The sequence below is a fragment of the Arvicola amphibius genome, chromosome 1, assembly GCF_903992535.2.
Source record: "Arvicola amphibius chromosome 1, mArvAmp1.2, whole genome shotgun sequence".
Taxonomy (NCBI): Eukaryota; Metazoa; Chordata; class Mammalia; order Rodentia; family Cricetidae; genus Arvicola; species Arvicola amphibius.
The window spans coordinates 183007402-183031207 of record NC_052047.1 but is presented as its reverse complement, the minus strand read 5'-3'; the positions used below and the strand labels follow the sequence as shown (position 1 = coordinate 183031207).

The window sequence follows — 23806 nt, the reverse complement described above, 5'->3', positions numbered from 1 at the left end:
GTTGCCCTTAAAATTGGGATGAGTCTATGACTTGTGGACATTTTGATTCTTTAATGTTTAGAGGTGGTGAATATAAAAGGAACATGAAGAGGTGTTAATACCATCCTGTGCCTTTTAACTTTTGTTTAAATATCTAAGTTTTCATACTTTGTGGAGTTCATCTTCCAGGAGTCTTCCAGACCACAACAATCATTCTTTTTTTTTTTATATTTAGAGTAACTATAACTGAATCTTAACTTTAAAAGAATTTGTTAATGTAGTCATGTTTTTTTTTTTTAACACAGTGCATATATTCCACTGGGTTTGATTTAGAATGCTCTAAGACACCCTGAGTGAACAAGCAGTTGTCTTGGTTTTGACCTAGCCTAAAGTTGTAGCTCCTTTTGTCTTAGCCCAATTTTTTTCTAAGAACTAATGGTTTGTTCCCAGTTCTAAATCTCCATGCAGACATTTATGATTTCTTGCAGTCCTTTTATTTAGCACTTTTGTAGAAAAAAATCTGTGAGACAAAGAAAATATCTTAGTGAATGGAATCTCAGGAATTGAATATGAAAGAGGTAAAACAGTGCTGCCCCACGATGATTCTTTGCTCAGACCTCTTGATAACAGACGCGAGCTTGCTCGGATATGAAGTCCTGCTGCACAGATGACAAACCAAGGCTGTACTCAACACAGTGGGGCAGGTCTTGGAAACATTTAGCAGATGAACAGTGCGTGCTTATTAGTGGTGTGAAGACTGTTCCATGGCGTAGCATCAGACCGGTTTTGCACGTCTTCAAGAACACTATTGAAATTAAACTGATGTCTTCATCTGGGAATGATGCAGAACTGGAACAATAATGCAGAGCACAAGGGAGAGAGCTCAAGGAGAGACTTAAATATTCATGGGCATCTGCCAAGTATCTATCTATCTATCTATCTATCTATCTATCTATCTATCTATCTATCTATCTATCTATATGCATACACTTAGTAAAATACTTGCTGAGATTGATCCTGGCAATTCAAAGAAGCATTACCAGTCAGGAGGCTTGGCTTTATCTTTGCTTAGAGAAAAATCCCTAAAAACTCTGGGAAAAAAAAAGCTCTACACACAAACCTTCATTTCTCTTTTAAAAAATTTCTTTAAAAAATCTATTTGTCTATTTCTTGTTTTATTGCGACAGTGTTTCTCTGCATAACCCTGGCAGTATTGGAACTTGCTCTGTAGACCAGGTTGGCCTTGAACTCAGAGATCCACCAACCTATGCCTTCTGAGTGTTGGGATTAAAGGCATGAACACCACCTCCTGGCTAACTTTCATTTCTGTATCTGTGAAATGTGAGGATATTTTCTGCTTTACCTGGCCCTCTAGATTAGAAGTCAGCAAAGTATAGCTTTCAGAAATAATTTTGTAACCATCTGTTTTATTAAAGATACGTTGGAGCATAGCTGTATCTATTTATTTATGTATTACTTATAACTGTTTTTGCATTATAGTAACAGGGTTGAGGGGTTGAAGCAGAGTATCAAATGCAAAATCTAAAATACCTACTATATGACTATAGAAATTTTACCAATTCCTGCTCTAGAAAACATTTGAAAAAATTGGGGTTTTCAGTATTGAGATTGAGTATGCTTCTGGTTTTGATGGGAGCTAAGAATTTCAGATGTTTCAGAGGACAGATGAAGAATTGTGGTGCATGAAATTTCACTAGATTTCTTATCAACAGTCATCCTTTTTATTATAAGGAGAGCTATTTTGGAGGTATATCAAATGGTTTAGGGAATTAAAACTTGAGTTTCTAAATTAATGGCTTGGATTCTTTATCATCTATATTTCTTATCCTGCAGAAATGCCATCCACCTAAAAATTATTATTTATAATTATAAATTGGTGATGGATTATTATAAGAATCACATTTAAAATCAGGAAGAATCCAACAACGTCTTGAGGTCACATTTATACTTGGGATTCCACCTAGTGTACTAGGTATTCTACATCATAAGGTCATCTATTATGAAGGTCTGAGAATTTTACCTGACTTATAGGTGAACAGCAGATAGCTTACCAGCATTTCTTGGATGCTGACAGAAAATGTGACACTCTTATGCCATAGAAAAATTTTATTTTTCCGGAAAGTATAATTGACAAAATAATCAGTAGTTTTCTAAGTTCCAATTCCCACAGAACAACAAGAGTGCTAGGTAGTTGTCTTAATGCATTTTGTACTACTGTGACAGCATTAGTTGTCAACTAATTAGTTGTAGATACTAATTACTTAGTTGTGCAATGATGACAACAATTTTTAATAAAAAAACCTTTTGGATCACAGATATGAAGGCTGAGAAGTTTACTATCAAGATACACACACACATATATACTTATATATTAAAGACATTTTTCTTCTGTGATAACATGGTAGAAGTCTTTACATAGTAGGAGGATAAAGAGAACACTTGAGAATATGAGGGAGAAACCACATCTGTTGTAACAACATTAGTTCAAGAAGGTTTACCCTTGAGAACTAAGCATCTTTTGAAGGCTCACTCTATTAGTTACTTCTCTGTTGCTATGATAAAATACCTTGAACAATTTAAGGAAGAAAGTTTTTCTTGGCTAACATTTCAAAATGCTAGAGTCAATGATGGTGAGGAAGGCATGGTGGCAGGATGAGGACGCTGAGAAATCACATGTCAACTGTACTTAGGGATCAGACAGCATGACCTAGAAATAGGGAAAGGGCATAAACTCTCAAAGTCCAACCTCAGTAAATACTTCTTATAGTAAGGATCCACCCTAAACGTTCCATATCCTTTCCAAACAGCAACACTAACTAGGGATCAAGTGTTCAAATATACGAAACTGTGAGAGGAGGGATGTTTCTCCTTAAAAACCACAAAATTCTTCCCTGGATGCTCATAGACTTATGGTTATATCTTAATGTAAAATGCATTTGGGACACCTTTAAATGTCCTCACCATCTTTAATATTCTAAATACTGTTCAAAAGTCCAAAGTCTATTTTGAGACTCAATACATTCTCTCAATTGTGATCCTCTGTAAAATAAAAAAATGCACACTTTTAATAAATAATGGCTCAGAAAAACATTACCATTACAAAAGGGAGGATTTGGGATAGTGAAAAAAGACTGGATCAAAGCAAGACTGAAACTCTGAAGGGCAAACATCAAATTGTGTAGTTCCAGGGATCCTTCTTGGGACTTTAGTGTCAAATGGCTTTAGTTCCTAGGCCACTTTGTTGCTACAACATACGTTTTTCTTAGGGTGGTCCTACTCTCTGTATCTAGCTTTCCTTGACAGATGTCTCATGTTTCTGGCATCTTCAGTATCTTAGTGTATCCATTGAAACCCAGGTCTCACTTTCATAACTTCATGTAGTGGCCTCTGATAAACTTCTAGAAGGAATTCTAGCTGCACCATATATTACTTGGGTCTTAGTGGCTCTCTGAAACCATGAAGGAAGCATCTATGACTCTTTCCTTATTTCGTTGTAGCACTACATAAGCGTAATAAGTAACAATCATATCGCAGATTCAATGTTATGCTGTTTTAAAACTTCTGAAAGCCTGACACCAGTGACATACGTTCTTCAGCAATACTCCTTATCCTAAATGTTCCATAACTTTTCCAAACAGCACCATCAACTTGGGATCATATTTTCAAATACATGACCTGTGAGGGACTTTTTCATCCAAATCATGACACTCACTTCCCAATATTATCACAGAGACAATTAAATTTAATATTAAAAAGGCTAAAATGCTCTTTGTTTCTCCATGTTCAACTGACTATGGCTTCTCATGCAGTGCCAGCCGTGTTGCTGAAACAGATGGTAAAGACTGGAGTAAATAAAATAAACCTGTTTGAGACTTGGTCATCAGGACTGTTTTTATCTTAGAAAAAGTAGGCATCGTTGCCTTAAGTAACCTACTTTCTTTTTACTTAAATTTCATGTTCTACAGATTCCAGTATGATCAGTGTCATAATCAAGGTAAAGAACAGAAAGCAATTTATCAAATGGAAAGCCTGTTTTCTCTTCCAGGAGTGAGTTTGATATCAAATGGTGTGATTGTGATAGTTAATACACTGCAAATCTGCAGCTATCCCTTCTACCATGGAGAGGACTAGAATATACTTGAAATGTGAATTCCAAAGCATTTCTTTTTCTGTGTATACTTTCATGTTTGTGCTGAGTATTGACTATGAAATGTATGACAGCTTTCTGAAGATTTTTATTGATGCTTTCTGCACCAATGGCTTACCCATTTTGAACAAGGTTATTCCAGACAATTTCGGCATCATAGAGGAATTTATGATCATAAATCATGCTATCATTGCCACCCATGAGACTGGTAGATTAGAATTTTTTAGTTAGAAGACTTTTTATTTCTCAGTCTCCTTAGTTGTTATGGATTTGTTTAGGTTGTTATTCTCTTATTGGTTTGACTTTGGTAATTTGGATGAATCAAGAAATGAACCAGATTTCCCGGCTTAAAAGGAATACAGGATTTTAAAGCATTCCCTTATAATATTCTCTATTTCTTACATGTGTCTTGTTATTTTCCATGTTCATCTCTTATTCCATTAGTTTGGAGCCACTCTTTCTTTCTTTTTTTTTTTTTTGGCTAAGGGTCTATTGATATTGTATTTTATCAAATAGTCAGCTCTTGTAAACATTAATACCTTTTGTTGTTGTTATTTCTTTTATTAATTTCTGTGTTGATATTTCTTATTTTTTAATGTCTACTGGACTTATTTTTTCTTTGATCTCCCAAATTATTGAATTGCATCATTAAGTTATTGTGTTTTTTTCTAAGTTTTTTTTTTTTAATGTAGGCACATTGGGCTATAAACGTCCCTCTTAGAACTATATTAAATGTGTCCCAGAATTAAATGTAGGCATTTTGGGCTATAAACTTTCCGCTTAGAACTGCATTGAATTTGTACCAGTAGTTTTGCTATGCTGTTTTCATTTAGTTACATTTTCATTTAGTTACAAGAATAATTTTATTTCTTCTTTGACCTAGTCATCATTTAGCAATGAGTTGTTTAATCTGCATGAGTTTATTTACTAGGGGGTTATTTGCTTAAAATTTGAGTTTTATTGCATAATTGTCAGATAGGCTGCATGGATTATTTCAGGGTATTTTTTGGTATTTAAATGGAAAATTTGCAGATTTTATTTTTATTTGATGTAAGATTTCATTTAGTTCTGAGATTTTTGTGCTTGCATATTAATTAATTAATTAACTTATTTATTTATTGTTTTTTCCAGACAGGATTTCTTTGTGTAACAGTCTCTGGCTGTCCTGGAACTCACTCTGTAGACCAAGCTGGCCCCAAACTTGTAGAGGTCCACCTGCCTTTGCCTCTAGGTGCTGGAAAAGGTGTGTACCACCACATCCTGGCTTTTTATGGGATTTATTTTGATCTACGGTTTTTTATTCTATTAGCATACCTTTTATAGGTTAAGTGTACCAGAGTTTGATGCATATATGTTTAGTATTGTAATGTTTTCTTAATTATTTGATACCATGATTAGTTGATAATATACTCTTTGTCTCTTCTGATTTGTTTTTAGTTTGACATATGTTTTATCAGATATTAGGATGTCAAGACTTGCTTGCTTCCTAGGCTCATTTGCTTGGAATATTTTTTAAGGTTTTGCCCATCTCTAAAGATAGGTGAGTTTCTTGTAGCCAACAGATAAATGAATTTTATTAATCCATTCAGCTAGTCTGTGTCTGAGGCTATTGCTATTTAGAGTTATTATTCAAAGATGTGTATAGATTGTAATCATTTTGTTGATCTTTTTTGGGTGTTGTTCTTTTTGTGTTTTAGTTGTGCTTTGTATTTCATTGAATTCTTTGTAGACTTTTTTGACTGTGCTTATTCCTCTTTTCAGTCTGTTTGTATTATGAAAAGATATTTTTTTCTCCAACTGCAGTAGACAGTTTTGCAGGGTACTGTAATCTAGGTTGGTAGTCTTGATGTTTTAGAACTTGGAGTGCATTGTTCCCAAGTCTTTCGGCTTTTAGAGTTTTCCTGGAGAAATGAGGCATTATTCTGTTGGGTTTTCCTTTATATATTACCTGTGTTCTTTTCTCCTGCAGCTTTCAATATTCTCCTCTGTTCTGTATATTTAGTATTTTAACTATGATATGTCACAGGGTGTTTCTTTTCTGCTATTATCCAGTTGGGGTTCTGTGTGCTTCTTATATCGGCATGGGCATGTTTTTCCTTAGTTCAGTGAAGTGTTTTTTTATGATCTTGTTAAAGATCTGGTCTATGCTAGTGATCTGGGATTCTTCTCTCTCATCTATGTCTATAATTCAAAAGTTTTTTTAAATTATGCCTCACATTTCCTGCATGTTCTTCCTGTGCTTTTAAAGTTTTTTTCATGTTCTTTTCTTAGTTACTCCAGATCCTCCACTTTGAGTTCCAGTATTCTACTTTCTGCTTGATTCATTCTCCTTGTAAGACTTCGTCCTGAGTTTTATAATTGAGATATTGTTTTCCAATTCTATTTTTTTCTTTTGTGTTCTCGTCAATGTATCTATCTCTATATTGAATTAAATTTTCAGAACCTTATTTATCTTTGTCATTTTACACAGCTGTGTATTTGTTTTCTTGGCCATAACTCAAACGTTTGTTGCTGTCCTTTTGAAGTTCAGTGAAGTGTTTGTTGATGTCTTCTTATAAAATCTTTGATAAAGTTTATGGTTATTATTTCAAATTCTGTGTCTTGGGGTTTATCTATTCAGTTTTTTTAGAGAACATGTCTGTAGGACTAGTTGTTTTGATGGGGGAGGAAACATTCTATTTTGGCCATTCATGTTGTTTTTGTTTTTGCAAATTGACCTGGCATGTAGACTTCTTTGGTTGTGTGTATGCTGTGATAATTTGGCCTTCCTTAGATTGAGGCAGAGCAGGAGATGTGCGAGTTGATCTCAACCAGGTCAAAATGGTGGTAGATGAACTGTTTAACTGGACTAGGTAAAGACAGCTTTCAAAACATGGTTCTGGAGCTTTGTCTGTGGTGCAGAGGTGATGGTCTAGAATTTGGCCTGATTTACAAAGACGATGGTTTGGAGCTTGGCCTGTAATGCAGAGATGGTAGTTGTTGAGGTAAGGATGGGAGAGGGAAGCAGTGTCTCATCAAAGATAACTTTTAAGCAAAACAAGTTGGAGGACCACATCAATGGATCTAGACCTGTGGGTACAGAGATGGCCACAGTCAGAGAGGGATGTGGAAGGATGCAGAATGGGCATAGGAAAAAGAAGGGAATTACTGGCAAAGGAGGCTCACAAGCAAAGCAGATGCTTAGGCCCTAAGTCTACAGCTAGGCTTGTGGGTTTGTAATGTAGTGTAATGTAATTCTCCTCATTTATTTATTTTGAAAAAATTTATTCCAATATATTTTGATCATATTCTATTCATCTCTGCAACTTCTCCCAGATCATCCCCAACCCTCTACCTATTCAATTTCATTTTCTCTCTGCTTAAAAACAAAAACAAATGAAAATAAAAAAAAACCAAAATCCAAATAACACAAAATGTACTAGGCAAGGATGTTCTCTCCCTTATCTCTTATTCAACATCATCGAAGTCCTAGGTAGTACAATAAGGGGAGAAAGAGAATTAAAAAGTGCACACACTGAAATTATAGTTGTTAATATGCCTGTACTTGCATGTAACATGATAATCTACATAAAAATTCAAAAGAATCTTGAAAACACTTCCAGAACTAATGAACTTTCTTAGTGAAGATTACAGTGTCAATATTTAAAGAGAACTCTATTGTAGTTGGTTTTTTTTTTCCTCTTTTACTATTTAGGGGCCCATCAGCCAGCTTTTTAAAAATTTTTCCATCTACCTCTTGCCTCTGGGATTTTATCGTTATCTATTTTATACACATTTCTTTGCTTCTTACTGTGTGGCTTGCTTGTAGCTGGGTGGCTGGCACCTGATGTCCTTTTCCCCTTCTTTTCTTACTCCTCTCTCTCTCTCACCAGATTTCTTTTCCTATTTATTCTCTCTGCCTGCCAGCCCCGGCTATCCTTTCTCTTGCCTTGCTATTGACCATTCAGCTCTTTATTAGACCAATCAAGTATTTTACACAACCAAATTAACACAACTTCACGGAGGTAAACAAAAGCAACATAAAAGAACACATCTTTGCATCATAAACAAATGTAGCTTATCTTTACCATTTTAAATACTCTATGTATTCATTTATAATTATAATAAACATTGTAATTTGCTAAATATACTATTTAGTATCAAAAAATTTAACTGTATGTATCAAAATTAAGAGTACATTTATCCTGATGTATACGAAATAGTAATGAGAGAAATCAAATGTTTGGAGAGAAACTTCAGATTATTTAAGACATTATTTCTCTTTAATGTTATCTATAGATCACTTAAATTTTAGTTAAATCCACATTACAAATTTTTTAAATTTATTTTTTCCATTCAAAAATTTACACTTTCTCCCCTCCTCCCATTCCCCTCCCGCTCCCCAACTCACCTTCCTCCTTCTCCCTCCCTCCTTAAGAGAGGGTAGGGTACCCTCCCCTGTGGGAAGTCCAAGGCCCTCCCCCTACATCCAGGCCTAGGAAGCTTTGCATCCAAATAGACTAGGGTCCCAAAAAGCTAGTACATGCAGTAGAAACAAGTCCCAGTGCCTTTATTGATGGCTTCTCAGTCAGCCCCCATTGTCAGCCACATTCAGAGATTCCGGTTTGATTGCATGCTCATTCAGTCCAGGTCCAGCTAGATTTGGTGAGCTCCCATTAGAACAGGCACACTGTCTCAGTGGGTGGAACAACTCCTTGCGGTCCAGACTTCCTTGCATATCTTCTCCCTCCTTCAGCTCTTCAACTGGACCTTGGGAGGTCAGTCCGTTGCTCTGATGACGGTCTCTGTCTCTATCTCCATCCATAGCTGGACAAAGATTCTGTGGTGATATTCTAGATAAACAGTGTGATAGTGGGGCAAGGCCAGTTCAGGCACCCTCTCCTCTGCTGCCCAAGGACCTAGCTGGAGACATCCCCGTGGACACCTGGGATCCCCTCAAGAGCCAAGTCTCTTGTCAACCCTAAAATGGCTTTCTTAATGTAGATATCTTCTTCCCTGCTCCTATATCCGCCCTTCCTCCAGCTCAACCCTCCCACTCCCCCAAGCTCTCTCCAGTCTTTCCTTTCTCCCTTCTCTCTCCCCTTCTCCCCTTCCCCCCAACTCCACTCCCACCCCTACCCCCACCCTCATGCTCCCAACTTTTGCCCGGCAATCTTGTTTGCTTCCAATTTCCAGGAGGATCTATGTATGTTTTTCTTTGGGCTCACCTTTTATTTGGCTTCTCTAGGCTTGTGAACTATAGGCTTAATGTCCTTTGTTTATGGCTAGAGTCCACTAATGAGTGAGTACATACCATATTCATCTTTTTGGGTCTGGTTTATCTCACTCAGAATAGTGTTTTTTATTTCATCCATTTGCATGCAAAATTCAAGATGTCATTGTATTTTACCGCTGAGTAGTACTCTAATGTGTATATATTCCACACTTTCTTTATCCATTCTTCCATTGAGGGGCATCTAGGTTGTTTCCATGTTCTGGCTATTACAAATAATGCTGCTATGAACATAGTTGAACAAATGCTTTTGTAGTATGATTGGGCATCTCTTGGGTATATTCCCAAGAGTGGTATTGCTGGATCCTGAGGTAGATTGATTCCCAATTTCCTGAGAAACCGCCACACTGATTTCCAAAGTGGTTGCCCAAGTTTGTATTCTCACCAGCAATGGATGAGTGTTCCCATTACTCCACATCCTCTCCAGCATAGGCTGTCATTGGTGTTTTTGATTTTAGCCATTCTGACAGGTGTAAGATGGTATCTCAAAGTTGTTTTGATTTGCATTTCCCTGATTCCAAAGGAGGTTGAACAAGAACTAAAGTGTCTTTTGGCCATTTGTACTTCGTCTGATGAGAATTCTCTTTTCAGTTCAGTACCCCATTTTTTAATTGGGTTAATTAGAATTTTCATGTCCAGTTTCTTGAGCTCTTTATATATTTTGGAGATCAGACCTTTGTCTGATGCAGGGTTGGTGAAGATCTTCTCCCATTCAGTAGGATGCCTTAAAGACCTCAGTATAAATCTGACCACACTGAGCCTGACAGAAGAGAAAGTGGGAGGTAGACGGCCACAGATAAGTGCAGGCGACACTTCCTACATAGAACCCCAGCAGCACAGACAAGAGCAACAGTGAATAAATGGGACCTCCTGAAACCGAGAAGGTTCTACAATTTTTTTTGTACAGATTTGTGTTTGTATGCTTGAACTATAACATAAATTCTTATATTGCAAGGGAGCTGCAGTATGTAAAACAGCTACAAAAAGCTTAAAAAATAACAAAGAACCTTTTTCAAGACAGTATAAAGATATAGTAATCAAAAGAATATGGTATTAGTAAAAGGAGAAACAATTAGATAAGTAGAATAGGATAGGATTGAATTTTTAAGGTGCCCAAATTAAGTCAAGGATTTGTATGTAGAACATATAAAGGACTCATAATTAAAAGATTAGAAAATTAAAAAAATAAAAATAAGAGCAGAAGGTATGAACAGACACTGCTAAAGAAGATATATGAGTGGAATGTAAATATATTTAAAATTTCTCATCCCATTGCTATTAGGAAGATGGAATTTAAAAGTACAATGAGATGCTTCTACAATGAGGTGAGACTTGCTATAGAATACCTAATCAAACTAAATATGCCAAGGGTTATTAAAAAATAGGATGACCCAAGCTGTACTTCATATATGGTGAATGGTACAACCAGATTCAAGGTTTGGAAAAGAAATCAGGTAACATGAGTAACTTTAATTTGAGTCGTTGCTGAAATATTAAAGAAAAGTCAATTGCTAAACAGTGTTTTGGAGCTAAAGGGCCCTTGGAGGGAGAGAAAGAAACTGTTATTTAAGGAAGTTGTTTTTTTTCAAAAGCAGTTAAACATCATATGGGGAAAAAGAATAATTTTGCTCAATATAGTAATTGGAATTGTCAGTTAATCTCATTCAAGCCTTATAATACATTTCCCATGGTCTTCTAGCCTCTAGGGTTTCTTGTGAAGTACCTGTTGTTATTCTGATGAGCTCGAGTTCACATGTGCCTGCATCCTTTCTATGCAGCTTTCAATGTTCATTGTTTCTCCTTTTGTCTGTTTAGAAATTGTGGAGAGGAGGGTCTTTACTTGTCTAGCAAGGGCTCTAAATTCTAACTGCATCTTGTACGATACCTTCCTTGAGATCTGGGAAAGATTTTGTTTTCACTTCATGGAATTTTTTTTTTGTCTAGAACAAGGGTATCCAAGCTTGGTCCTGTGACATGATGTCATCCATAAGTGTGTTGGGTTTCATGTATAGCTATCCTGCTATAGATGTGTTCTATGGGCTGCAGGGTTCAAATACCTGATTTAGAGTACTAATTTTAAGTTTGAATTCATACTTGCATTCTAAATGTCTTTATTATTTTATCATAATTTCTTCTTTTCTTTATTACTATCTGAATGTGGTAATGCATCAATAATGTCTTCAAATACTCTCAGTCTTTCTTCCAAGTTGAGCCATCAGTGTAATCAAGGTGATCAAGGTGAGACAAAATCAATTGATTTTTTTTGAGATAGGGACTTACTCTATCTCAGACTGATGTTAAACTCAAAATCTTCCTGCTTCAATTTCTTGACTGCTAAGAATACAGATGAGCAGCATCATGAAGGGAAGCAAATTAGAACAAAAATTGGTACCAGAGTGTAACTTTAAGTTTCTTTCCTGCCTGCCAGTTCCAGAATAACTATTCAGAGGCTTAATATTTATTATAAATGTTTGACTCATGTCTCAGGCTTATTACTAGCTAGCTCTTAGATTTAAATCAGCCCATTTCTATTCATCTATGTATTGCCACATGGTTGTGGCCTTACCTCATTTTCTTTTTTATTTCTACTTTTTATATTTTTTCTATATTTTTAAAAAAGAAAACAAGCTATCTTTTTTATTATATGTACCAATTCAAATTCCCACTTCCTCCTTTCCTCCCATTCCCTCCACTTATCCCTCTACCTCCCATCTACTCCTCAGAATACATTGCTTTGGAGAAGGTCCAAGGCACTCCCTACTATATCTAGGCTGAGCAAGGTATTCATACAAAGAGAATGGGTTCCCCAAACGCCAGTACAAGCAGTAGGGATAAATCCTGGTGTCCCTGCAGACTGCCCCAGCCATGCATCTGTCAACCACATTTAGAGGGATTAGTTTGGTCTTGTGCTTGTTCCTTCCCAATCTGACTGGTATTGGCGAGCTTCCATTAGCTGGGGTAGACTGTTTCAATGGGTGTACCCATCATGGTCTTGACCTCTTTGGTCATATTCTCATTTCTCCCACTCTTTATCTGGACTTTGGAAGCTCAGTCCAGTGCTCCGCTGCAGGTCTCTGCCTTTGTTTTCATAAGTTGCTGGATGAAGGTTCTATGGTGATATTTAAGATAGTCATCAGTCTGATTACAGGGCAAGGGCAGTTTTGGCACCTTCTCCTCTATTGCTTAGGGTCTTAGCTGGGGTCATTCTTGTGGGTTCCTGGGAATTTCTCTAGAGTCAGGTTTCTTGCTAACAGTATAATGGCTCCCTCAATCAAGATATATCTTTCCTTGCTCTCATCTCTGTCCTTCCTCCATCTTGACTATCCCATTCTCTCAAGTTCTCCTTGCCCCTCCCCTTCTCCCCTCTTCTTCCCCTTCCATCCTCCCTTCTCCCCTTTACCCCTACATTCTCAATTTTATCATGTGACCTTGTCTATTTCAACTTTCCAGGTATGTATATTTTTCTTAGCATTCACCTTGTTACTTTGCTTCTCAAGGGTCATGAACCATAGGGCCAATATCCTTTGTTTATAGCTAGTATCCACTTATGAGTGAGAACATACCAGTACCATATTCATCTTTTTTTTGGTCAGGGTTGTCTCATTCAGGATGGTGTTTTCTAGTTCCATCCATTTGCATTCAAAAGTTAAGATGTCATTGTTTTTTACTGCTTAGTATACTCTAATGTGTAAATCTACCAAATTTTCTTAATTCATTCTTTGGTTGAGGGGCATCTAGATTGTTTCCATTCTGGCTATTACAAATAATGCTGCTATGAACATAGTTGAAAATATGTCTTTGTAGTATGATTGAGCATCTTTTGGGTATATGCCCAATGGTATTGCTGGATACTGAGGTAGGTTGATACCCAATTTTCTGAGAAACGGCCATACTGATTTCATAAAGTAGTTGTACAAGTTTACATTCCCACCAGCAATGGATGTGTGTTACCCTTACTTGTAGTAAGGAGCTGTGGGCAGGCCTGCTTTTCATCCCGCTCAGCTCCTGCATATCTAGTTTATGCCCTGAAATAACAATACACCAATTGTATTCTTTTAAACACTGCTTGACCCATTAGCTCTAGTCTCTTGATTAACCCATATTTAGTAATCTGTGTAACACCACGAGTGGTGTCTTACCAGGAAAGATTCAGCATGTCTAACCTGGCCGCTGGCTCCATCGCATCTGACCCAGAGAGGAGAGGCATGGTGATTGTCTCAGAGAGGAGAGGCAGGGCATCATGCCCAAGGCATCTGCCTCACTCCCAGCATCCTGTTCTGTCTACTCCACCCACCTATGTTCTAACCTATCAGGCCAAGCAGTTTCTTTATTAATTAACCAATGAAACAGCAGATAGATAGAAACACTCCTACATCATTTCTCTCCAGCATAAGCTGTCACTGGTGTTTTTGAACTTAGCTATTTATACAGGTGTAAGATGGTATCTCTTAGTTATTTTGATTTGATGGCTAAGGATGTTGAACATTTCCTTAAGTGTTTTTCAGCCATTTGAGATTCTTCTGTTGAGAATTATTTGTTTAGTTCTGTACCCCATTTTTTAATTGGATTATTTGGAATTTTGATGTCTAATTTCTTGAGTTCTTTTTGTATTTTAAAGATCAGTTTTTTGTCTGATGTGGGGTTTGTGAAGATCTTTTCAATTCAGTAGGCTGCCTTTTGTTTTATTGACTGTGTCCTTTGCTTTACAGAAGCTTCTTAATTTCAGGAGGTCCCATTTATTTTGCTCTCAGTGTCTGGGCTACTGGGGTTATATTTAGGAAGTGGTCTCCTTTGCCTATGCATTGAAGGCTACTTCCCACCTTCTCTTCTATCAGGTTCAGTGTAGTCGGATTTATATTGAGGTCTTTAATCTATTTGAACTTGAGTTTTGTGAATGGGGATAGATATGGATCATTTTCTACATGTTGACATCCAATTATGCCAGCACCATTTGTTGAAGATGATTTTTTTCTATTGTATAATTTTAGCTTCTTTGTAAAAAAACAGGTGTTCATAAGTGTGTGGATTAATATCTAGGTCTTCGATTCTATTCCATTGGTCAACCTCTCTGTTTTTATGCCAATACCAAGCTATTTTCATTACTGTAGCTTTGTAATAGAGCTTAATGTCAGAGATAGTGATGTCTCCGGAAGTTCTTTTATTTTACAGAATTGTTTTGGCTATCCTTGGTTTTTGTTTTTTCATATGAAGTTGATTGTTGTTCTTTCATGGTCTGTGAAGATTTGTGTTGGGATTTTGATGGGGATTGCATTGAATTCATAGATTGCTTTTTGTAGGACTGCCATTTTTATTATATTAATCATACCTATCCAAGAACATGGGAGATCTTTCCATTTTCTGGTATCTTCTTCAATTTCTTTCTTCAAATACTTAAAGTTCTTATTGAATAGGTCTTTCACTTCATTGGTTAGATTTATTCCAAGATATTTTATGTTATTTGTGGCTAATATGAAAGGTGTTGTTTCTCTGATTTCTTCCTCAGCTTCTTTATGCTTTGTTTATAGGAGGGCTACTGATTTTTTTAGTTGATCTTGTACCCTGCCACATTACTGAAGGTATTTATCAACTGTAGGAGTTCCCTGGTAAAGCTTTTGGGGTCACTTATATATACTATCAAATCATCTACAAATAATGAAAGTGTGACTTCTTCGTTTCCAAATTGAATCCCCTTAATCTTCTTTGTTGTCTCATTGCTATAGCCAAAGCTTCAAGATCTATGTTGAAGAGATATGGAGAGAGTGGACAGTCTTGTCTTGTTTCTAATTTTAGTGGAATCGCTTTGAGTTTCTTTCCACTTCGTTTGATGTTAGCTGTTGGCTTGCTGTATATTGCCTCTATTATGTTTAGATATGATCCTTTTATCCCTGATATCTCTCCAAGACCTTTATCATGAGGGATTGTTGGATTTTGTCAAATGATTTTTCAGCATCTAATGAGATGATCATATGGGCTTTTCTTTCAGTTTATTTATATGATGTATTACATTGATAGATTTTTGTGTGTTGAACCATCCCTGCATCTCTGGGATGAAGCCCACTTGATCATGGTGGACTTTTTTTTTTTTTTGATGTGTTCTTGGATTTGGCTTGCTAGTAGTTTATTGAGTATTTTTGCATCTATGTTCATGAGTGAGATTGGTCTGTAATTCTAAGTTTTGGTTGAGTCTTTGTGTGGTTTTGGTATCAGGGTAACTGTAACCTCATAAATAGTGTTTGGCAATGTTCCTCCTGTTTCTATTATATGGAACACTTTGAGGAGTATAGGTATTAGCTCTTCTTGGAAGTTCTGGTAGAATTCTGCACTAAAACCATCTGGCCCTGGGTATTTTTTGGTTGGGAGGCTTTTGATTACAGCTTCTATTTCCTCGCAGTTTATAGGTCTATTTAAATTGTTTACCTGGTCTTGATTTAATTTTGGTATATAGTACCTATCCAGAAAATTGTCCATTTCTTTTACTTTTTCCAATTTCGTGGGGTATAGGTTTTTGTTCTATGACCTAATGATTTTATGGATTTCCTCAGTGTCTGTTGTTATGTCCCCCTTTTTATTTCTGATTTTGTTTATTTGGATGTTCTCTCTGCCTTTTGATTAGTTTTGGTACAGGATTGTCTATCTTGATTTTCTCAAAGAACCAGCTCTTTGTCTCACTAATTCTTTGTATTTTTTCTTTATTTTTATTTTATTGATTTCAGCCCTCAATTTGATTATTTACTGTCTTCTGCTCTTCCTGAGTTAATGTTCTTCTTTTTGTTCTAGAGCTTTCAGGTGTGCTGTTAAGTCACTAGTGTGAGCTTTCTCCACTCTCTTTATGTGGGCACTTAGTGCTGTGAACTTTTCTCTTAGCGCTGCTTTCATAATGTCCCAAAGGTTTGGGTATGTTATGCTTTCATTTTTATTGAATTCTAGGAAGAATTTAATTTCTTTCTTTATTTCTTCCTTGATACAGGGGTGGGTAAGTAGTTTACTGTTCAATTTCCCTGAGTTTGTAGGCTTTCTGGGAGTAATGTTGTTGTTCAATTATAACTTTAAACCATGGTGATCCAATAAGATACAGGGGTTATTCCAATTTTTTGTATCTGTGGGGGTTTGCTTTGTTACCGAGTATGTGATCAATTTTAGAGAAGGTTCCATGAGGTGCTGAGAAGAGGTATATTCTTTTGTGTTTGGGTGGAATGTTCTATAGATGTGTTGACAGAGATTTCTGTCCTGCCCAGTCCCACAGCCATCTAGTTCCAAAGAGACACACAGAGGACTGCATTAATTATGAACTGGTTGGCCTATTAGCTGAGGCTTCTTATTACCTCTTATTGCGTACATTAACCCCTAATTCTTGTCTGTGTTAGCCACGTGGCTTGGTACCTTTGATCAGTGAAGCACTCTCTTCTTGCTTCTTCTGTGCCTGGGAGACAACTGCAGACTGAGACTTTCCTCTTTCCAGAGTTCTCCTGTTTTGGTCACCCCACCTCTAGTTCCTGCCTGGTAGACCTGCCTATACTTCCCCCGTGGCTAGTGGCCAATCAGGGTTTTATTAAAGCAATAAAATTGACAAATCTTTTCAGGGTACCAGACCATTGTCCCACAGCAATAGATGTCTGTTAAGTCCATTAGAATCATTACATCTGTTAGTTCTCTTATTTCTCTGTTAAGTTTCTGTCTGGTGGATCTGTTCATTGGTGAGAGTGTAATGTTGAAGTCTCCTGCTATTAGTGTGTGGGACTTGATGTGCGATTTAAGCTTTAGTAATGTTTTTACATGTGTAGGTGCTCTTGTATTAGGGATATAGATGTTCAGTATTGAGACTTCATTTTGATGGATTATTCCTGTTATGAGTATAAAGCGTCCTTTGATTTTAGTTTAAAATCTATTTTGTTAGATATTATGATAGCTGTGCCCACTCCTTTCTTAGGTCCATTTGATTAGAAAACCTCTTCCCAACTTTTTACTCTGATGTAATGTCTGTCTTTGAGGTTGAGGTGTGTTTTTTGTATGTAGCAGAAGGTTGGATTCTGTTTTCGTATCTGTTCTCTTAGACTGTGGTTGTTAATTCCTGTTATTTTTCAGTGTTAGTGGTTGTGTGTTTTCCTTCTTTGGGTTTTGCTGGTGGGAGGTTATCTGTTGCCTGTGTATTTGTGGGTGCAGTTAGCTTCCTTGGGTTGGGGTTTTCCTTCTAGTACTTTCTGTAGGGCTGGGTTTGTGTATATGTGTTGTTTATATCTGGTTTTGCCATGGAACATTTTATTTTCTTCCTTGATGGTGATTAAAAGCACCTTTGGTCTCTTAGTGTCTGCCATACATCTGTTTAGGACCTTCTGGCTTTCATGGTTTCCATTGAGAAGTTGGGTGTAATTCTCATAGGTCTACCTTTATATGTTACTTAACCTTTTTTCTTTGCAGCTCTTAATATTCTTTCTTTATTCTGTATGTTTTGCATTTTGATTATTATATGGTTAGGGGTGCTCTGAGACAATAGATTTGTTTCTTGTACTTGCTTAATAAAATGCTGATTGGCTAGTAACCAGGCAGGAAGTATAGGCTGGGTGACCAGGCAGGAAGTAGACATGGGTCAATGAGAACAGGAGAATTCTGGGAAGAGGAAAAACTTAGTCTCCAGTTGTCACCCAGCCACAGAGGAAGCAAAATGTGACTGCCTCACCAAAAAAGGTACCAAGCCACATGGCTAACTTGGAGAAGAATTATAGGCTAATGTAAGTTATAAGAATTAGGTAATAAGAAGCCTGAGCTAATGGACCAATCAGTTTATGACTAATGTAGACCTCTGTGTGATTCTTTGGGACTTAATGGCTGCAGGACCGGGCTTGGACAGAAAAACTCAGTTAACAGAAGGGACTTTTTAAAATCTAGTCTATTTGGTGTTCTGTAATCTTCTTGTATTTTCATAGTGATATCTTTCTTTAGGTTTGGAAAATTTTCTTCTATGATTTTGTTGAATATATTTTCTGTGCCTTTGAGCTGGAGTTCTTATCCTTCTTCTATCCCTATTATTCTTAGGTTTGGTCTTTTCATGGTGTCCCAGATTTCCTGGATGTTTTGTCTTAAAATTTGTAGGATTTAATGTTTTCTTTGATCAAGGAATTGATTTCCTCTATAGTATCATCAACACCTGAGATTTTCTGTTCCATCTCTTATATTGTTTGTTATACTTTTCTTTGTAGTTCCTGTTCATTTACCCAGACTTTCCATATCCATAATTCCCTCAGTTTTTGCTTTCTTTATTGTCTCTATTTCAGTCTTCAAGTCTTGAACTGCTTGCTTCACTTATTTGTTTTTTCTTGGTTTTCTTTGAGGGATTTATTAATTTACATTTTTTGTCTTTTCCTCCATTTCTTTAAGGGAGTTTTTCATTTCCTCTTTAAAGGTCTCTGTCATCTTCATAAAGTTACATTTAAAATCACTTTCTTCTGCTTCTTCTGGGTTAGGATGATCAAGTCTTCCGTTGTGTGACCACTGGGTTCTCATGTTACCATGTTGCTTTTTAGATTGTTGGATGAATTCTTGTATTGGCACCTACCTACCTCATTTTCTAGATGTCTTGCTTCCTAGCAGCTGTCTTGTGTTTCTCAGACTCCTCCCTTCTCTTGTATCTCTTGCTTGAATTTCCTGCCTGGCTCTATCATGCCTTGCCATAGGCTAAAGCAGCTTCATTTATCAACCGATGGAAGCAACACATATTCACAGTGTGCAGAAAGACGATGCTGCAACACCAGAGAGTGGGTTGTTGCTGACCATGTTTTTGGGAGATTGTGGAAGTGTTTTGAACTTTAGTCATGGAATAGGTGCTTAAAACATAATGGGGTATTCTGTGGGAACTTGTAAGAGTGTTGAGAGAAATTCAGATGATGGAGGCCTAGCTTGTGAAATTATAGTGGGAAGCAAAGACTCAATCAGGGCCATTTGCGTGAAGTATTTGAATTAGAAATCTGTGATTCCTGGCCAACTGGGACTTAAAAAAAATAAGCTATGATTATCAAGAGATTGTTACTTTTGGAGTGAAACCATTGCTTTACTGGTAATTGAGGCTGTTTAGATGGAGCTAAAATAATCAGCTGTGACTTAGAAGAAACAGGCATTTTTGAGGCAAAATCTGGGAAATATTTCTAAGTGTCAGCACACAGAAGCTGAGGTCCATAGTGGGTCAAGGCTGCATCTCAAGATGTTAGGTGAACTTGGTAATATGTCTTCCACATGGTACTGGTTCTGCCACTATGAAACTGTAAGTTTGCAGGGGTCAAGTAGAACAGTTAGGGCTTATTGTTCTGAGAGTTCAGGAGATACCATCAGTGAAGGTGCAAGCTCAGTTTGAGTAGTTACCCAGCATGATGGAAATGACAGATGACCCATATGTCAAAACTGTGGTATAGCTACCAAGGATAGAAGCAAGTATGGAGTGGAGCTAGCTAAAGTCCACCAGATAAAATGTGTGAGCTTCAGTTGGCAGAGAATTGAGGCTACTGAAGGTATTTGGAGTCTAAAATATCATGAGGGATTGCCAGGCATCGCACACTGAGTTTTTATACTGGTGAGGTCTGGTTTTGCTTGCTTTGTTTTTGTGCTCTTCTTTATTCATCTTGCAGTAAAGAATATTTATTTTGTTTTGGATTTTACAGGAGAGTCTAGATTTTTAAAGAGACATTAGGATTTAGAAGAGTACTTGGATTTTTAAAGTGTTGAAATTTTTAGAGACCATGGGAATTTTAAAGTTATACTGTGTGTACTTGGGAAAAACAGTAAAAGAAAAATTATGGTCTAATGATGCTATATGTCTGTGTATCAAGTCGACAAGAGGTCACTCCTAGGTTTTTTTTTTTTTGTCAACTTTACATATCTTGGGAGAGGCAACTTCAGTTGAGGAATTGTCTTCATTGGATTGAGCTGTGGACATGCTTATATATATATTTTTGACTGATGTTTGATGTGGGAGGGCTCAGTCCACTGTGTATGGTGTCAGTGCTGGGCTTGTGTTCTTGGGTTGTGCTTTAAGGAAAGCAGCAAGCTGTGGATAGCAAGTAAACAGCATTCTTCCTCTATACTTGCGTTCCTCCTCTGACTTCCTTAAGGATGGGCTGTGATCATGATGTCACATCATAAAGCCAAATAAACCTTTTCCTCACCAATTTGATTTTAGTCAATGTTTTATTGTAGCAAAAGAGATCTAAGTATGACAGACATGATCTTACACTGTAGTCCAGGCTGTTCATAAACTTAAGAACCTCCAGCTTCAACCTTTGAGTGCTATAATTATAAATGAGCAGCACCTTGCCTGGCTTCCACTGATTCTGAAAGTTAATGTGTTGAGCCTTTCATTTTTAAGCCCCCCTCACCTCAGGTTTTTCATTTTTCTATTAATTTCTTATTTTTATCTTCGTCTTTCTCATTTATATTCAGCTGTTTTCCTGTATTCTCAGAGTTCATTGATCTTTCTTGAATTTTCTTTAAAATTCTTCTCAGTTTTTAAAATTCTTTGTAAATTATTTTATTGATATTAATATATTTTGAAGCAATTAATAGAATTATGGATTTTTGGTAGAACCATGTTGCTTATTATTTTTCATATTTTTTGTGTTTTTATGATGGGAATTATACATCCATTGATATTGGTATGCCTTTAACTTTCAATTGTAGGTCTTCTTCTGGTATGACCTTTTCTTGAGCTTCTCTTTTTTACTGGTGTAGTATTGAGCTTAACTGTGTGTGTGTGTGTGTGTGTGTGTGTTTGTGTGTGCGTGCACACATTCCAAAGTCAGTGTGGTTTAAGATTTTGTTGAATTTGCTATAATGAGGCTAGCTTAATCTTGCTGTTTTTACCTGCTGAAGCTATAGGTATGTGCTACCAGACTCAGCTGTTTTGATCTTAATTCTAATTGGATAATGTATTTGCACTTTTCCTGTGGCTTCTGAGGCATATTTGGTGGGTTCTGATTGTATGCATAGTTTTGGAACTTTAGTTACCTACTTTGTTTGTAGGGCTCAGGTGGCTGTGGTCTACCTGATAGCTATTTTATAAACAGAAAAGTGTAAATTATGTGAGGCTTTTGTAGTTACTCCTTTAGACTTGTTATCACTGTGTAATTTGAAAAACTGTGGTAGCAACCTATGCCAGTATCTATTACATCTGGGGCAATTGTACTAGTTATGTATTTTTTCCTTTTCTCTTTTTTTATATAGAGGTTAATATTTAGTAATCTCTATCTTTTCGCTTACAGTTTGTACCTCCTTAGAGCAGAGGTGTTAACTGTAGGCTTTTGTCTCTCATATCTTTTGGTTTAAGTATCTAAATTTTAGCAGATTAACTTGTAAACAGTGTAAGTGCAATTTCTATCTATTGGAATGTGTATCTCTGAACATCATAGTACGAACTTTATGTGTTCAGTATGTTTAACACCATTTTGGAAAGTAATAACCAAAGTAATTTGAATAACTTAAAAACAAATTAGTTCTAGTAATAGTAAAAGCAAAACAAATGGCCCCTAACAAAAAACAAACTCACAAACAAAGCTTTTAAAATAACGACTACAATACCAACGACCCTAGAAAAGAAACTAGAAGGGAAAACACTTTAAATTGCTTATATTAATGAAAATAAAATTAAATATAAAAAGAGAAAAAGGATGAAAATGAGAAAGGACAGAAGAAAATACTGAGTTAATAATAGATTTAGCTATTATCTGTAATAGATAAAGACTTACAAAAATAGTGAGAGGAAACAAAGCAAATCTAGACAATCAAATATAGAAAATGTAAAGAAAAAATATCAAAACAAACCAGAGGGACTTTCTCTCCAAAGAATGGGGATATCCTCTCATCTACTTCTATTTATTTATTTTTTCAAATCACCAAGTATTGGAGTGGAGGGTAGCGGGACAGTGTAATGTGTCCCTTCTCAGATCCAGTCAAACTTACTTTCCAGAACCATGTTATATTTGCTGTCTTTGTTTCAAGGGAAGTTAGAAAAGTTTTTGACAATGTCTTTCAGTCTCTGTAATAGAGGAAGAGAGCACAGTGCAATGTCTGCCACTTTGATAAGATTGTTGTGCAGATTCAATGAAATAATCTAAAATTTAAATAATTTTAACATTTAAAATAAATACTTCTATTTAAAATTTAAAGAAATTAATATTTTAAATAAATACTTTACTCCTCTTCTATAGGGTAATTTTTAAAACTAAAATTTTTGACTTTTTTGACTCTGTCTTTTACTTAATTCATTCTCTGTATATAAATCTCATAAAATCTGAGATTTTTTATGTCAATTAGCTAATTTTATTGCCTCTTTCTATATGCTGGTACAAATATATTTAGATATAAGGAATACATCATTTCCATCCAGCTCTTGTTTTAATCTAAGAACTAGAATGGACTGTTTCAAATCTGGCTATTATTTGTGATCACATATCCTAACCTTCATGTGTTGAGTTTTTATTTTTAGATGGGATGTTCTTTGGTGTAGGGTCTCATAAAATCCTGCTTGTTTAGAATATTACCTTACTCTTCTTTCCATGTTTTCTGGCAGGTGTGTTTGAGCACTGCTTGGGAACTCTTTTCTATTGGTGAACTTACTATGGCATTTTCACCCCATTTGAAACCATTAGCTTCAGTTGTGTCAGGGGCTCTTTCTAGTTCTTTCCCATAAAATCTGTTGATTAGCTATGTAAAACTTGGAAATTTCTAGAGTTGCTTTGAACAGTATCACCTGTTCCTATTAGAATCAGACAAATTAGTTTTTAATTGACAAAATTAAATGGAGAAATAACTTCCATACATTATGGTATATATAATGTGTTTCCTAATAGCTAGGAAGCATTCTATATGAGTGGTTTTTGTTTTTTCTGAGGAAGACTGGTTTCTCAAAGCTATATTTGCTCTCAGTACAAAATCACACTGAATTACAAAAGGCGACCTGTAGTCAATGAAAAACAGCAGGGGAGAGGCTTTAGTGGCTGAGGTCTCTTTCTTACTTCAGAGACTCAGAAGTGTTTCTGGATTGACAAAATGACTTCCTGGTCTGATTGAAGCTATTTTCACAGTAATACACAGAAAATAGCAGGAGAGTCCCTGATAAGGTAACCCACGGGATGGCAGTCCTTATTAAGCTGAAAGGTCTGGCTGGAAAGTGAATTGAAAATAAGCTAAGTATTTAGACTATTTGTTCTTGGTTCTAGGCAGAAAGTAGAGGAAGTTAACGTTATAGCTCCTAGTATTTGAAGTTGTTTTATTTTTCCTTCTGGAGAATGGCAGATGATGTTTAGAAAAGGCCCCAGAAGGTAAATAAATCCTGGAGGTGAGCTAAGAAGAAACATATTTGATTGCCGTCTTTACTTAGGCCAGTGAGAGCTAAGTATCAGAAATTG

General features: G+C 36.3%; 1 protein-coding gene across 3 annotated transcripts in view; it reads left to right on the top strand.

The window, feature by feature from the left end:
- Positions 1-23806, top strand: part of Hpse2 (heparanase 2 (inactive)) — a 598898-nt gene that overhangs the window by 68203 nt on the left and 506889 nt on the right. The window lies entirely within an intron of this gene.